Source organism: Erpetoichthys calabaricus, chromosome 5 (assembly GCF_900747795.2).
Source record: "Erpetoichthys calabaricus chromosome 5, fErpCal1.3, whole genome shotgun sequence".
NCBI lineage: Eukaryota > Metazoa > Chordata > Cladistia > Polypteriformes > Polypteridae > Erpetoichthys > Erpetoichthys calabaricus.
This window is the reverse complement of record NC_041398.2, coordinates 68,013,687-68,028,065: the sequence shown is the minus strand read 5'-3', so window position 1 is coordinate 68,028,065 and position 14,379 is coordinate 68,013,687. Positions and strand designations below refer to the sequence as shown.

The following is a 14,379-nucleotide window of genomic DNA, read 5'->3' as shown; positions in this document are numbered from 1 at the left end:
ATAAAAATGACTATGGATGAAACACATGGCTATATGCAAATACATTAGCTTATGTGTACCTTTTGAAATGTAAAATTGGCTGTATTTTTTTTTTATTTACCTGTGTAATAATGCCTACGATAAACTTTACATCAGAACTGTATTTGTGACAAATACAGTTCTCATTGTACTGAGCATTTACACAGTGTCAGCCCATTACACCCTCTAAGAAGCTAGATTTCCATCATGGTTATATCAGCAGTTATTCAGTAGCATAAAAATTGATGTAACTATGAAAGGAAATGTGATAATTTGCCATTGTAGTCGAAAGAGATCCTATTTATGAATTAAATAGCACACTGGAAATGCAGTAAGGTTCCATTTCCTTAATAGGAGAATGCTATTACAGTACTTACACTAGACAGAAGAATACACAGCTAAGTGATGAACAATTATGTACATGTACAATATAGAGATCTTGAGATGACTTCCAACATTTAAACCACCAAAGTTGTATTTTAATTTGTTAACTGAATACTTAGATCTTAGAAATGCTTTTCTAACTTGTAATGCCCCTTAGAATGCAATGCAGTATGTTTCTTTTGTCATATTAAACACGCAAGCACAGAGTCATCTTGATATTTTTGCATCATACACCATAAGACAATCTGGAATGCAAGACGTATTGCTATTTGTGATCAATGTTATACTGTGCTTTTAAGTCAGTGGGTAACTGATATCGAATATTATTTGAAATGTGAAAAAATTCAAATTCTCACTCAGAGGATCTGTTCAAAACCTTTTAAACAATATGGCATGATCTAGTTAATAACATTTTTAGAATAAGCTTCTATATCGGGGAAAAATGATACTCTTCCATCCTTGCTGCTTTGTCTGGCTCTCCTCTTTCTTTCTTTTGGTCAGGGGTTGAATTTTGGTTTTGTTAAATTTAATTTGATTGTATGAATTGTTATTTGCTTTTAAATTAATTAAAAAAATTAAAACAATCATTTGCTTAGACTGTTTCATGCAGTGTGACAGTTTCAGTTCTTCTGGGTACTGCCATGTTAATGCCAATATAGAGAACCAGAAGATTACTAATGATTTCCACGACATGAGAAGCATATGGAGCAGCACTGGAGCACAGTGGGTAGCATTGTCTTGTTGTTTGGGCCCTGGCTTTGTTCTTGGCTTGGAATTCTCTCAGTGAGAATCTCTTCTATTATCCTTTAGATTAGATTTGTTTTTGAAAATTTCCCTGGTTCTAAGGGAGACTCTCATGTAAATGAGACCTGACCTGACCCAGACAAATGAATATAATAAAAAAGGTCTTGGAAATTTTTTTGTTGGAGTTACCCCTGAATTTGGATTGAGCTTTTTTTTCCACAGTTCAATAGGTGGGTGGATTGGCTGTTGTGCACTGTTCCAGTATGAGTATTTTATTGCTCTGGTTTAAGTCTTATCTGACTGGTAAACAACAATTTGTTTTGGCAACAGCAGGTCCAGCTCCGCACCAGTCACACAAGGATTTTCTCAGGGCTCTCTGTCCTCAACCCTCTGCTCTTCTTTATCTAAAGCTTCCCCTTGGCCATATTATTCATAGCTTTGTGCTATTTCAGTGTTAAAAGGTAAACTACCTCAGAGCTTTCTCAGCTCACAACTTGCCTCAGTAAAGTTAAAATCTGAATGGAGCATAACTCTTTAAATTTAAGTTGCAACAAAACTTAACTCCTGCAAGTTGTCACTAAAGCGCAACTAGAGAAAATTAACTCTTTTGAGCTCACTTGATTTATCCCCAAGGGTATCTACCACTCTTGATGATGATCTCATCAGACCTTCTTCTAATGCAAGGAATCTTGGTGTCATTTTTGATTCCTCCCTTTTTTCCATCCACATAAACCACATTAAGAAACTTTCTTAATTCCACCTCAGTAACATATCCCATGTTTGCTCATTGCTCTCCTTTTCTAGTGCTTAGAAAACTTGTCCATGCATCGGGTAACTCCCTACTGGCCACTTCTAATCTTTTATCATCGCTCCAGTTGATTCAAAACTCTGCTGCAAGAGTCCTTACATAGACCATCAACAGTGAACACATAAAATGGTATTAATAAACAAAGCTTTAAATTGCCTTGCACTGCACTGCATCAGTGATCATCTCCATCACTATGCTCCTGTTTGCCCACTGACATCCTCTGATTCTGGCAATTAACCTAACGTTCTGCCCCTTCTTTTAGTTTACCTCTCAGTCTAGATTCTCAAGGAAGGATGATGTGTGTGTGTGTGTGTGTGTGTGTGTGTGTGTGTGTGTGTGTGTGTGTGTGTGTGTGTGTGTGTGTGTCATATCAAAGGGGGAAAAACTGCACAGAGAAAGGGCAAAGTATAATGAAATCAACAAAGGAAAGTTAAGCATTTAAATCTATAGCAAAAGCAGAAATTTTATAAATGTCTTATAAATGTAAAAATCATGTTACTATGCTTTTCTGAATGTCGAATAAAAGAAAAAAAAAATACCAGCTAATTAAATGAGCTCTGTGTTATCAGTTGTTGTCACTGATTAGGAATCTGGTTGAAACAAAAACCTGCAGCCACAGGGGGTCCCCAGGACCGAGTTTGAGAAACACTGATTTATAGGATGGCATTTTCTTCCCCCATGTCTGCGTGGGTTTCCTCCTGGTACTCCGGTTTCCTCTCACTGTCCACAGACATCCAAGTTAGGTGCATTGGCGATTCTAAATTGTCCCTAGTGTGTGTGTGTGTGTGTGTGCGTGCCCTGCGGTGGGCAGGCGTCCTGCCCGGGGTTTGTTTCCTGCCTGGCACCCTGTGTTGGCTGGGATTGGCTCCAGCAGACCCCCGTGACCCTGTAGTTAGGATATGGCTGGTTGGATAATGGATGGATGGATATTATTTATATACAATGTTATATTAACCCAGCTGTTCTTTCTGAGGCTTCGTGAAGCTTCCTGAACATGAGCATGATGCTATATAAGTAGTATAAATGACTACTCACATGTATAGTAATATATATCACTGAGCCGTTATTATAATGTACATTGACATGACAAACCTATTAAACCTCAAAAATGATTAGTATGATTTATAGACTGTTTTACTTTCCTTCAAAACTGCGAATTTACATTGAACTTTTTTGTTTTTTCATCAGTTTCACTTCTCAGTATTAGAAATCAATTGTCAATAATTGCATTAAGTAAAAACCCATATGAGATTCACTCCCTGCATACAGACAGCTATAAATATCATGATATCACATAAAAAGGGAACAAGCTTTTAGGGACCAGCAGAATTCTTTTGCCTACCATGATGACAACTGGGTAACTTTTGTGGAAACAGGCTGACATGTCAGGAATATCTCAGTCAAGCTTCATCTCTTTTCTATCTGCTTTGCTGGAAGTCATAAACTGACATTTAGTTTCCATATGGTGTCGGGGTACTGGTCAACATAAAAATTAAATTTGCAGCAATATCTGTTTTTTTTTTTTGTTTTTTTTTTAACATATCAGTGCAGTTGAATGCACCAATATTACAATATGGGCACCTAGTGAGAATGACTGTGCTTTTGTTTGCCATAGACAATTACTTTCCATTAAGGCACAAGTTGTATGTGATGCAAAAGATGAGACTGACAAATGTCAGGACTGCTCTCACATAATCCTGCTTAATATGGCATCTCCACTTATAGATGCCATTTCCATATTGAAATTGGACAGAATAGATGTGCCTTTCCTCCTGCTGTTGCTCTCACACTGTGTCACTGAAGAGCAATCTGTTTCTTCCCCTAAGGTCACGCCTTTTTATTTATCATTTTACCTTTTTCTTTATTTCAGGCATGTTGAGGCTGGTAGAGCTTGCTGCAGTAATATGTTGGCATTCAGTTTGTTTGTGCTTGTTGGGGACATCCATGCTTAGGCCACCAAATAAAGGTTTTTTGCATGCCTCTACTTTAGAGACAAGAACTTTTATCTTACTCTTTGCTTTTTGCCTGTCTAATCTTGTTTCCATTGTGATTCACATTACAGGTAAATCTGTCCATTGTATATATATGAGGTTGATTTCCATGGTCCATATATGTTTGTTTCAGGGTGGCACCTTGATAGGGTTCAATTTGTGTTCAAATGCACACATTTACAAGGTGCTTCTAAATTGAATATAAATGTCTGTATGTAGAATTTTATAAATCAGGTTTTTTTTTTTTTTTTGCCCTTTTGCATTATTTTTTTATGGGCATATGCAAATTTTCATGCTCAAATCCATGCAAAGTTTATAAGTGAGACTCCTGGTATGCAGACTGTGCCCTTGTCTACTTGAGGTTTACAAGTTGACCACCTAATGGCTAGAATCTGTTACTGTAAGTCAGCCATATAGTTTGCAAATGGCAAATATTTTCCCAAGCTTATGTTTAAAAAGGTAGTTAAGCACATAAACATCACTGAAATGTCGTCATCTTCTAATCTTAGAGAGACTGAAAAAAACTATAACTTGTCATCGTGTTCAGGCCTTAAACATTTGATCTTTTGTCCATTGTAGGGGTGGGCGATATAGCTTCAAAATTATACCTTGATATTTCAAGGAAATTTGTGATAATGCTGTTAATGATGATATATAAAAAAATACTGAATGTTTTACCGATGATTGCAGCTTTCAGGCCTTTTCCTGCTATGATATAAATGGGGCCCCATTGAGCCCCAAACGTCAAACACGAAGACACAAGACAGTTTAAATAAAGGTGTGTTTAATGCTCAGTACCTCTTAACAAGTAACAAAGGCACAAGTTAGGTCTCCCACAATTACCTCTCCTCTCTCCATCGCATTGTCCTCCTCCAGTTGAGTTTTGCCGTCCTTCAAGGCTCCACCCCCCCCAAGCTCCAACTCACTCATTAGTGAGTTTGGTTCTTTTTATTGAAGACCCGGAAGTACTTCCTGTGGCAGTGCTTCTGGGTCATATGGAAGTCCAATGTGGCAGGGAGCCAGACTTCAACTCCCAGCATTCCCTACTGGTTCCCAAATTGGCACTGATATGGAAGGCTGCTGCCATCTAGCAGCTAGGGGGGATAAACACCACTCAAAGACAGTCCTCTTCATCTCTTCTGCTTGCGCTCTCTCTCTTCACATCATTCAGACATCACTACTGTATATAACTACTTCAGTCTCTGCATAGACTTGCCAGTGCTCCAGCAATGCTCAGTTGAGTCGTTTGTTTACTTGTTGGCCACACATCACTAGCTGCTAGTATCTCCTCATGTGCCTTCGTAGCCTGGTTGCACTAGACAGTTTGCAAAATATAAATGAAAAAGGTGGAAACACAACAAAGTATTGTGTTTTATTGGAGGTTTGACCTCTTGTAGCCAAACCATTTCCATACTATTGAAGTAGGTACTAAATTGTCATTGGAGGCTGATACGCTGTGTATCTTTTTAGACTACTTACTTACTCTTTATAGATAGACTGCTTAGAGGAAATTCATAACTTCACAAATTCTTTGGTGTAGCTCAAGTACTGCAGTTGCAGATGCAATTTGTATATAACAATTGGTTCACAGAACAATTAGTTAACAGATGTGATGCACTGTTACTACCCAGTCATATATTGATTTTTAACTTGCTGTATTATGTTTTTGCTTCACTTAAACACATCAAACAAGCTGTTTTCCAACTTTTCCTTTGCATGCTTCACAGTTCGAGCAATGGCAGAAGTATCTTGGAATCCAGGTCAGCCATGTGTTGCTTAACAGACACTTAATTATACTTCCCAGCTGATATGTCTTTCATTGGTATTATTATTGTATCCTATTATCTGTTTTTATTATTTTAATTCAGATTTCTGTATTCTTACTGCATTTATCTCCTTGTCTCGTAAACTCTTCCTTATAGTTGTAGAGATCAAGTCACGATGAGATGAAATACACAATAAATCATGCAGTTGGTTGACTAGTTTGAATGGTGTTTACTTAGGTGTTCCGTGCATGACTAGCTTGTATGCACAAACTTTTTAAAGGTAAATGCAAAGCAAGTATGTGAACAAATGTGCCCAGTGACAAGATTATGTTTCTCCAAATACTGATTCTACTTTATGCATAGTGCTACAAGAAGTGTGTCTTGTGTTTATAGGATAATTATCCTGATGCTAGTTTATGTATAGTGCTACAAGGAATGTATCTTGTTTTCATGGGCTAATTATTGTCACATGTACAGAGTACAGTGAAATTAATATGCTGCTGTGCTAATCAACTTGCAAAACGTTCCCACTCTCTCATGATTAGTGAGTATTATTGCCTTACCTCAAAACTTCTGTCTTCTTACCTAAAAAAAAAAAAAATTTGGGACACATTTGACATTACCAATGCAAGTTAAACCCATCAAAACATCTATATTAAGTATAGTTTAGAACTGATGTGTCATTTTAACCTAAGCAAAAAGGTTCTCCAAAAAGTATATCCCTAGGCTTTTAAACTCTTCAAAAAGAAATTGTATGTATGTCTTCAGTAAAAACTGAATTTATAATGAAAAAAATCTAGAAAGAATTATTAACAGTGTATTAATATCATGTAACAGACATATGGCATTGGTTAAAATAACCAGTGACCTGTGTAGTACACATATAATAACATTTAACTGAATTTGGGAAAAGTTCTTTAATTTTTTAATGACATTTCTTTAATTTTGGGTAATGGTACCTCCTACTTAGAAAGAACATTACCATCATTTGTTGCTGTTTTTATAGTAATGATAGGACAATATATACTGTTCAAAAAAATTAAAGGGACACTTTTTAATTAGAGCATAGCATCAAGTCAATGAAACTTCTGAGAATATTGATCTGGTCAGTTAAGTAGAAGACGGGGTTGTTAATCAGTTTCAGCTGCTTTGCTATTACAGTAATCCCTCACCTATCGCGGGGGTTACGTTCCAGAGCCCCCCGCGATAGGTGAAAATCCGCGAAGTAGCGACCTATATTTATTTTATTATTTATACATATTTTAAGGCTTTATAAACCTTTCCCACGCTCTTATAAACCTTTCTCACTCTTGTTAACCTTTCCCACACTCTTATAAACACTTCCTATGCTCTTAAACACTTGCTACATTCTTAAACACCTCAGACCAACACTGCCTGCACGCAGCGATCAGATGTCAATGTGTCTGCACTCGCTTTGTGAAGGGGGGGCAGCTGAACTCACGCTGAGCAGAAATGGACTTTGTGCTGCTTCTGCCAAAATGCCTGCTTGTCGCTCTGCGCGAGGAGTGTGTGTGTGTGTGTGGGTGTGGGTGTGGGTGTGGTGAGAGCTGAACTCACCTTCGCTCAAACCCCCCCTCCCCGGAAGCGCAGTACGCTCCTTCCACTTCGCATTGTCAAGGGGGGTGGGGAGCTGAATGAACGCTAAGGAGAAGTGGACTTTGTGCTGGCTTTGTGCTGCTTATCTCTCTGCGTGTCAATAATTTAAAAGCCTGTACAATCAGGCTTTTAGGTGTACATCACCTATTTTCCTGTCTCACTGTCTTGTCTTGCGTGAAGTTAAAATGTTTTATAATAGTGAGATGTTACTCATATCCTTAGCCCGACATCCACATATCATATGGTCTTTCTATATCGCGGATTTTCTTCTGTTGCTGATGGGTCTGGAACATAACTTCCGCGATAGGCGGGCAATCACTTGTATTTAAAAACCCGCGAAGTCGTGAATCCGCGAAAAGTGAACCGCGAAGTAGCGAGGGATTACTGTAATGAAATTAACAACAGGTACACTAGAGGGGCAACAATGAGACCACCCCCAAAACAGGAATGGTTTAACAGGTGGAGGCCACTGGACATTGTTTCCTCCTCATCTTTTCTGTTTTTTCACTAGGTTTTGCATTTGGTTATGGTCAGTGTCACTACTGGGGTAGCATGAGGCGATACCTGGACCCCACAAAGGTTGCACAGGTAGTCCATCTTCTCCAGGATGGCACATCAATACGTACTATTGCCAGGAGGTTTGCTGCATCTCCCAGCACAGTCTTAAGAGCATGGAGGAGATTCCAGGAGATAGGCAGTTACTCTAGGAGAGCTGGACAGGGCTGTAGAAGGTCCTTAACCCATCAGCAGGACTGGTATCTGCTCCTTTGGGCAAGGAGGAACAGGATGAGCACTACCAAAGCCCTACAAAATGACCTGCAACAGGCCATTGGTGTGAATGTCTCTGACCAAACAATCAGAAACAGACTTCATGAGGATGGCCTGAAGGCCCCGACGTCCTCTAGTGGGCCCTGTGCTCACTGCCCGGCACCGTGGAGCTCGATTGGCATTTGCTATAGAATACCATAATTGGCAGGTCCACCACTAGTGCCCTATGCTTTTCATAGATGAGAGCAGGTTCACCCTGAGCACATGTGACAGACGTGAAAGGAATTGATACCATTGACTGGCCCTCACGTTCACCTGACCTAAATCCAATAGAACAACTCTGGGACATTATGTTTCGGGACATTATGTTTCAGTCCATCCGACACCACCAGGTTGTACCTCAGACTGTTCAGGAGCTCAGTGATGCCCTGGTCCAGATCTGGGAGGAGATCCCTCTGGACACCATCCATCGACTCATTAGGAGCATGCCCCGACGTTGTCAGTCATGCATTTGAGCATGTGGGGGCCATGCAAACTATTGAGTGGGGGCCATGCAAACTATTGAGTACGATTTTGCTGCAATGAAATTTCAATAAAATGGACTAGCCTGCTGCATTATTTTTTCACTTTTCAATAAAATGGACTAGCCTGCTGCATCATTTTTTCACTTTGATTTTCAGCGTGTCTTTGAATTCAGCCCTGTGTAGGTTGATAATTTTCTTTTCCATGAAATGATGTGGCATCTTTCCATTCCTAACACATTATCCAGTCCATATCCATATAGATATCAAGCATGATTTTTTTCCCATTGAGATCTGATGTGTTTTCAAAGTGATCCTTTAATTTTTTTGAACCGTTTATTACATTCACACACCTTGGCATAACAGCAAAATTGACTGAGCCTTTGCTAACTGACAAAATGTGTTGGCTGAAAATACAAGTAGGATTTTTTTTTTTTAATAAAAAAGACATTGGATTACATTTACAAAAGGGCAGTGAATATGAACTTAAATCTGAATACAAGAAGCAGCTGTGCATTATCATGATTTTTCGTAATAGATGGTGCAACAAACTTTTTTGTATCATGTAATTTGAAAATCTGACCATGGTCAATGAGTATGTGTATATTTACTTGCTCTAAAGCCATGCACTTCATCTGTAAAAAAGCTGTTGAAATGCTTTGAGGATATTAAATATTGAATGGCACAAAATTTCTTGCAATTAAACAAAAATAAAACAGAAGTCATTATTTTTGGTCCTACCACATCTGCAGTTGAAATCAGCATGCAGTTAGGACCTTTGGCAGCAATGATTCATAATGATGTCAGAAACCTTGGTATCATCTTTGAGTCATCACTAAGTTTTGAAAAACAAATCTCCACGGTAGTAAAGTCCAGTTTTTACCAACTGAGGCAAATTTCTAAACTAAATCCTTTGTATCACAGGAAAGACGTAAAAACAGTCATTCATGCCTTTATTACATCTCGCCTAGATTACTGTAATTCCTTATATGTGGGTCTGCCAAATCTGCTCTGTCGCACCTTCAGCTGTTTCAGAATGTGGCAGCTAGATTTTTGATTTGGTTCAGAAAACGGGATCACATCTCCCCCATTTTTGCCTCTCTCCACTGGCTACCAGTGAGGTGTCACATTGATTTTAAAATCTTGTTGTTTGTTTTTAAAGCCTTGCATGGTCTCACTCCAAAATATATCTGTGACCTCCTTCACGCCTATGTGCCACCAAGAGCACTGAGGTCATCTGGACGGCTGCTTCTTGTAGTGCCAAGATCTCTGCTGAAGTCTAGGGGAGACAGAGCTTTTTCAGTTGTTGCTTCTAGGCTTTGGAATGACTTACCTCTGCACATCAGGTCTTCATCCTTGATTGAGGTTTTTAAAAGTTGGCTTAAGACCTACTTGTTTTCTTCTGTCTTTCATTGTGTATGATAGGATTGTGGTGGGTATTACATTTGGTTGTTTTATTAATCTGCTTTTGCAGGATTGTTTATATTGTGTTTATATTAATGCAGTTTTGTACAGCACTTTGGCACAACCTCTGTTGTTTTAAATGTGCATTTATAAATAATCTAATCTCTCTGTCAGCGTCTTTTGTGTTTTAAATGTGTCGATGAGCGCAAGCAGCTTGCTATCCCGTCCCCCGCGCCCACCGCCGCAGGTCAATTCGCAAAGAAGGTTCTCAGTGCTCAGTGTTTATCTTGGGGTGAAGTGCCTGAAGATGTAGAGGGTAAATAATGAAATGCATGTATTCCAAATGACAATATAAGTGTGTTCTGTGTCAATAACAATCTATGTAAATGCATCGTTAAAACAAAAAACATTTTTCATGTTTTAGTAATAATTGACAAAATTGTAGACATGCAGTGTATAAAATTAGCATTTTTTTTGTTTTTTTTCTTTTTTCAGTTTTATTCTCTCAGTCACATTCACATTTCCTCAACCCCCCCCCCTCCCCCAAACCCCAGATCTGATGCTGTTTTCAGATAAAGACATGGTATAACAAACTTGTTTAGTTATACCACCTCTTTATTTGAAAACCGTGTCAGATCTTGTGCGTGAATGAGACTGGAACTGGGAAAACTTTGAATGTGGCTGTGAGTGGTGTGCGTGACTGAGAATGATTGTGGATGTTAATTTTTTTATTCAGTTTTATTCTTGAGTTTTCTTGCCCACATTGAATTAGTATATACCTTCTTGTCCATGATGTCAAAGCCGCAGTGAAAAAAAGTACATTTTGAGAAAACATTGTTGTACTAATGCAACATTATATTCATTCCCATACCTTCATGTGGTTGTAGTCGTTGACTGCATCAAATTCAAATGTTAACAGTTCCCACGCACCCAAGGACCATCCTTCCTACATTTACGACATGTGTACCTGTTGCAATGTACACACCTATCTATGCTGTGGTTCCTATTATACTGAAGGAGCACCCGACACTGAACTTTCTTTCCTGGGGGAAGCGGAGGTCATCACAACACAAAAGACGCCAACGGAGAAGTGCAAAAGAATTTATGGTGGGCAGGAGATTACAAGTTTTTTCGTTGGCTTCGGTAATTCTAGTGTTAAGCATTGTTCTATTCACAGATTAGTCAAAAGTAGTAACGGTTTTCCCCTGATGTACATTCAGTTGGTGGTGTAAACGCAATGGCTTGGTAGATGGTGTAAGTGCAGTGGCTTGATAAATGTTTGCAGCATCAGGACTTGGACAATTTGTAATAATTAGAGAAACTGTAATTTTTGCCTTGTATTTGGGGACTTAGCATCATGTCATGAAGTATTGCTGCGTTCATGTGTTACAGGATGTGCTTTGGAAAATTTCACATGAATACCCTTCAAAGACGGAACTCACATTGATAGAATTGCAGGCATTTTTATGGTCAGATAGTATTTGCAGTAACAGGACATAACCTTAAAGTATTTAGCTTACTCTTTATTTTTGTAATAAAGTTAAAGCTAAACCTTTGGTGCAGACAAGGTTGCAAATAAATAGTGACTTCATATTTCTTCCAAAAATACTACTGGAAATTCATATGTAATAAAATGGGAAAGTGAAACATCACAAGTGGGACCTCTATATACTTTCATACTATATGAACACAGCAGAAGACAATATTTCAAAACACACAAGTAAATTTACAATGGAATGGTTAAAGAATAAGAATTTTGGAGTGACCTGTTTAACATCCAGATCTGAACCTTACTGAGGTAATATTGCCATAGTAAGCATCTTATCATCAAAAGCCGTCAAATTTCACTGATATGATTGCAGCAGTTGCTGCAAAACTTGAAAGTATAAACATTTATCGAGTATTAGAACATTAATACCAATTTTATAGAATATCCGGTGCCATTCACTATTACAGATTATTCAATAGTGAGTAAAATAAGACCGGTCTGATTTATATCAGACAGAATTGATTACTGTCTGATTATGTCAGACAACAAACCACCCTTACCCATTCCTGAATTAAATTAATTTAATCCTATTTTAACTATCAGCAAATGTTAAATTTTAAACTGGGGACTTGAGTGTTCTATCAGTAATAATACCCTGTCACAGATTGTTCTAGTCGTTTGTTCTGCTTGAAAAAAATGCAAAACCCACTTTTCTGTATAGATAGATAAACAGAACTTTATTTGTCTCCAGGGAGAAATTTGGCTTTTTACAGATGCTCATCATATTTAGTATACACACACACACTATGGTCAGACCACACACCAGAATAACTAAAAAGAAAAACTTATGACTTGGCCATCACATTCATATTGAGGCATTAGGCAGTCATATTGCCATAGGTATTAAAGGGTCCCAATAGTGTTTCTTGTCACATTTCTGCTGAATAATTCATTGGCTGAAAGTATTCTTAGTCTGTCAAAAAGAAGATAAGCAGCATTGTTCATAATGGCAGTCAGTTTTGTTTTTATTCTTTCCTTCACTACTTCTTTCAGAGGGTCAATGGTGTTTTACATAACCAAGCCTAACCTTTTATTAGCTTGTTGGTTTTGTGGACCTTGCTTGAAGTAATGTTACCAGCCCAGCACACAACACTGTAAAAAAAAAAAAAAAAATGCACTGGCCATCAGAGTTTTAGAATATGTGAAGGGACATGAAACAAATGTAGTCTCCTAAGAAAGTACCTGCTCTACCTCTTATTCATCTGTGTTACTTGAGCAGTCCAGCCTTTCATTGATGATGTCCCCAAGTACCTGTAGCAGTGCACCACCCCCATATCCACTCCCTGAACAGTGTCATGTCATAGGAGCCCTTTGGGTGTGGCAGATTAAATAAGCAGTTCCTTGGTTTTGCTAATGTTAAGTTGCAGACAAATTTTTCTGCACCAATAATCAAAAGCTCTCCGGCTGACTCCTATACTCTTGTTTCATCCTCCTTACCAATACACCTCATAAGTGTAGAATCATCTGAGAATTTCTGCAGGTGACATGACCTGGTGTATGTATGTAGTCTTAAGTTGTCAACTTTTATCTTCATTCTTCACAAGTCTGTTCTTTATGGTGCTCAAGTGTTCATTACACCTGTATCAGAGACAGTCCTTGAGCCTCACAAACTGTGGTCTGCCCAACAAATAGTCCATAACTCCTAATTAAGAATAACATGCACTGCACAGTAATTCAGAAAAAAGGACATTAGTAATAGAATTATGGGGTTTCCATGTTTTAAGTACAAGTCATTAATCAGTCATCTCATTTGATTGGGACTCCATGAAATGAAGGGTCTTTTGACCATGCAGGTACACCCCAGCAGGGCAGGTCTGGATGTAAACTTCTGAAGGTACTCCTTTAGACTTTCTCTACCTTTATTTCACACACCGTCTAATTCCTTAAAAGAAAAAAAAAAACAGTGATGATGTAAAAATCTGGGACTTCTCAAGTAAAGTATTTACAGTCCTCTAAAATAAAATGAAATTGAATAATTTTGAACATGTAATGAAATCTTAGCCTTTCTCCACTACAGTTTGTTGTAGACAAACAGGGAGACCCAGAATGTGCAAACCAGCAAAAAAGAAATGAACATCCTATAAAGCAACATCAACTGAAAGGAGAGCAGAAACTTCCAGTTCAGCTGATGAAGCATCCTGTTCAGTTGCAAAGGCACCTGAAACTGCCAAGTAAGCAGCGGTTTCAAGGCCAGCTGAAACCTCCAGTTCAGAAACAGCAGTCTCAAGAACAGCTGAAATCTACATCTCTGTTACAGCTGCAATCACAGGGACAGCTGAAACTTTCTTGTCAGCAGCAGTCACAGGAACAACTAAAACCTCAAGAGAATCACTGGCAGCAGCTGCCTCTGGGACAGCTGAAACTTCCAGGTCAGCAACAGCAGGAGCCACCTCTGAAACAGCTGAAACTTCCTGGTCAGCAACAGCAGGAGCCACCTCTGAAACAGCTGAAACTTCCTGGTCAGCAACAGCAGGAGCCACCTCTGAAACAGCTGAAACTTCCAGGTCAGCAACAGCAGGAGCCACCTCTGAAACAGCTGAAACTTCCTGGTCAGCAACAGCAGGAGCCACCTCTGAAACAGCTGAAACTTCCTGGTCAGCAACATCAGGAGCCACCTCTGAAACAGCTGAAACTTCCTGGTCAGCAACAGCAGGAGCCACCTCTGAAACAGCTGAAACTTCCTGGTCAGCAACAGCAGGAGCCACCTCTGAAACAACTGAAACTTCCTGGTCAGCAACAGCAGGAGCCACCTCTGAAACAGCTGAAACTTCCTGGTCAGCAACAGCAGGAGCCACCTCTGAAACAGCTG

At 38.9% G+C, this 14,379-nt stretch overlaps 1 protein-coding gene across 2 annotated transcripts in view; it reads left to right on the top strand.

The window, feature by feature from the left end:
• letm1 (leucine zipper-EF-hand containing transmembrane protein 1) overlaps window positions 1–14,379 on the top strand; it is a 133,203-nt gene that overhangs the window by 82,147 nt on the left and 36,677 nt on the right. The gene's annotated exons all lie outside the window — the stretch shown is intronic.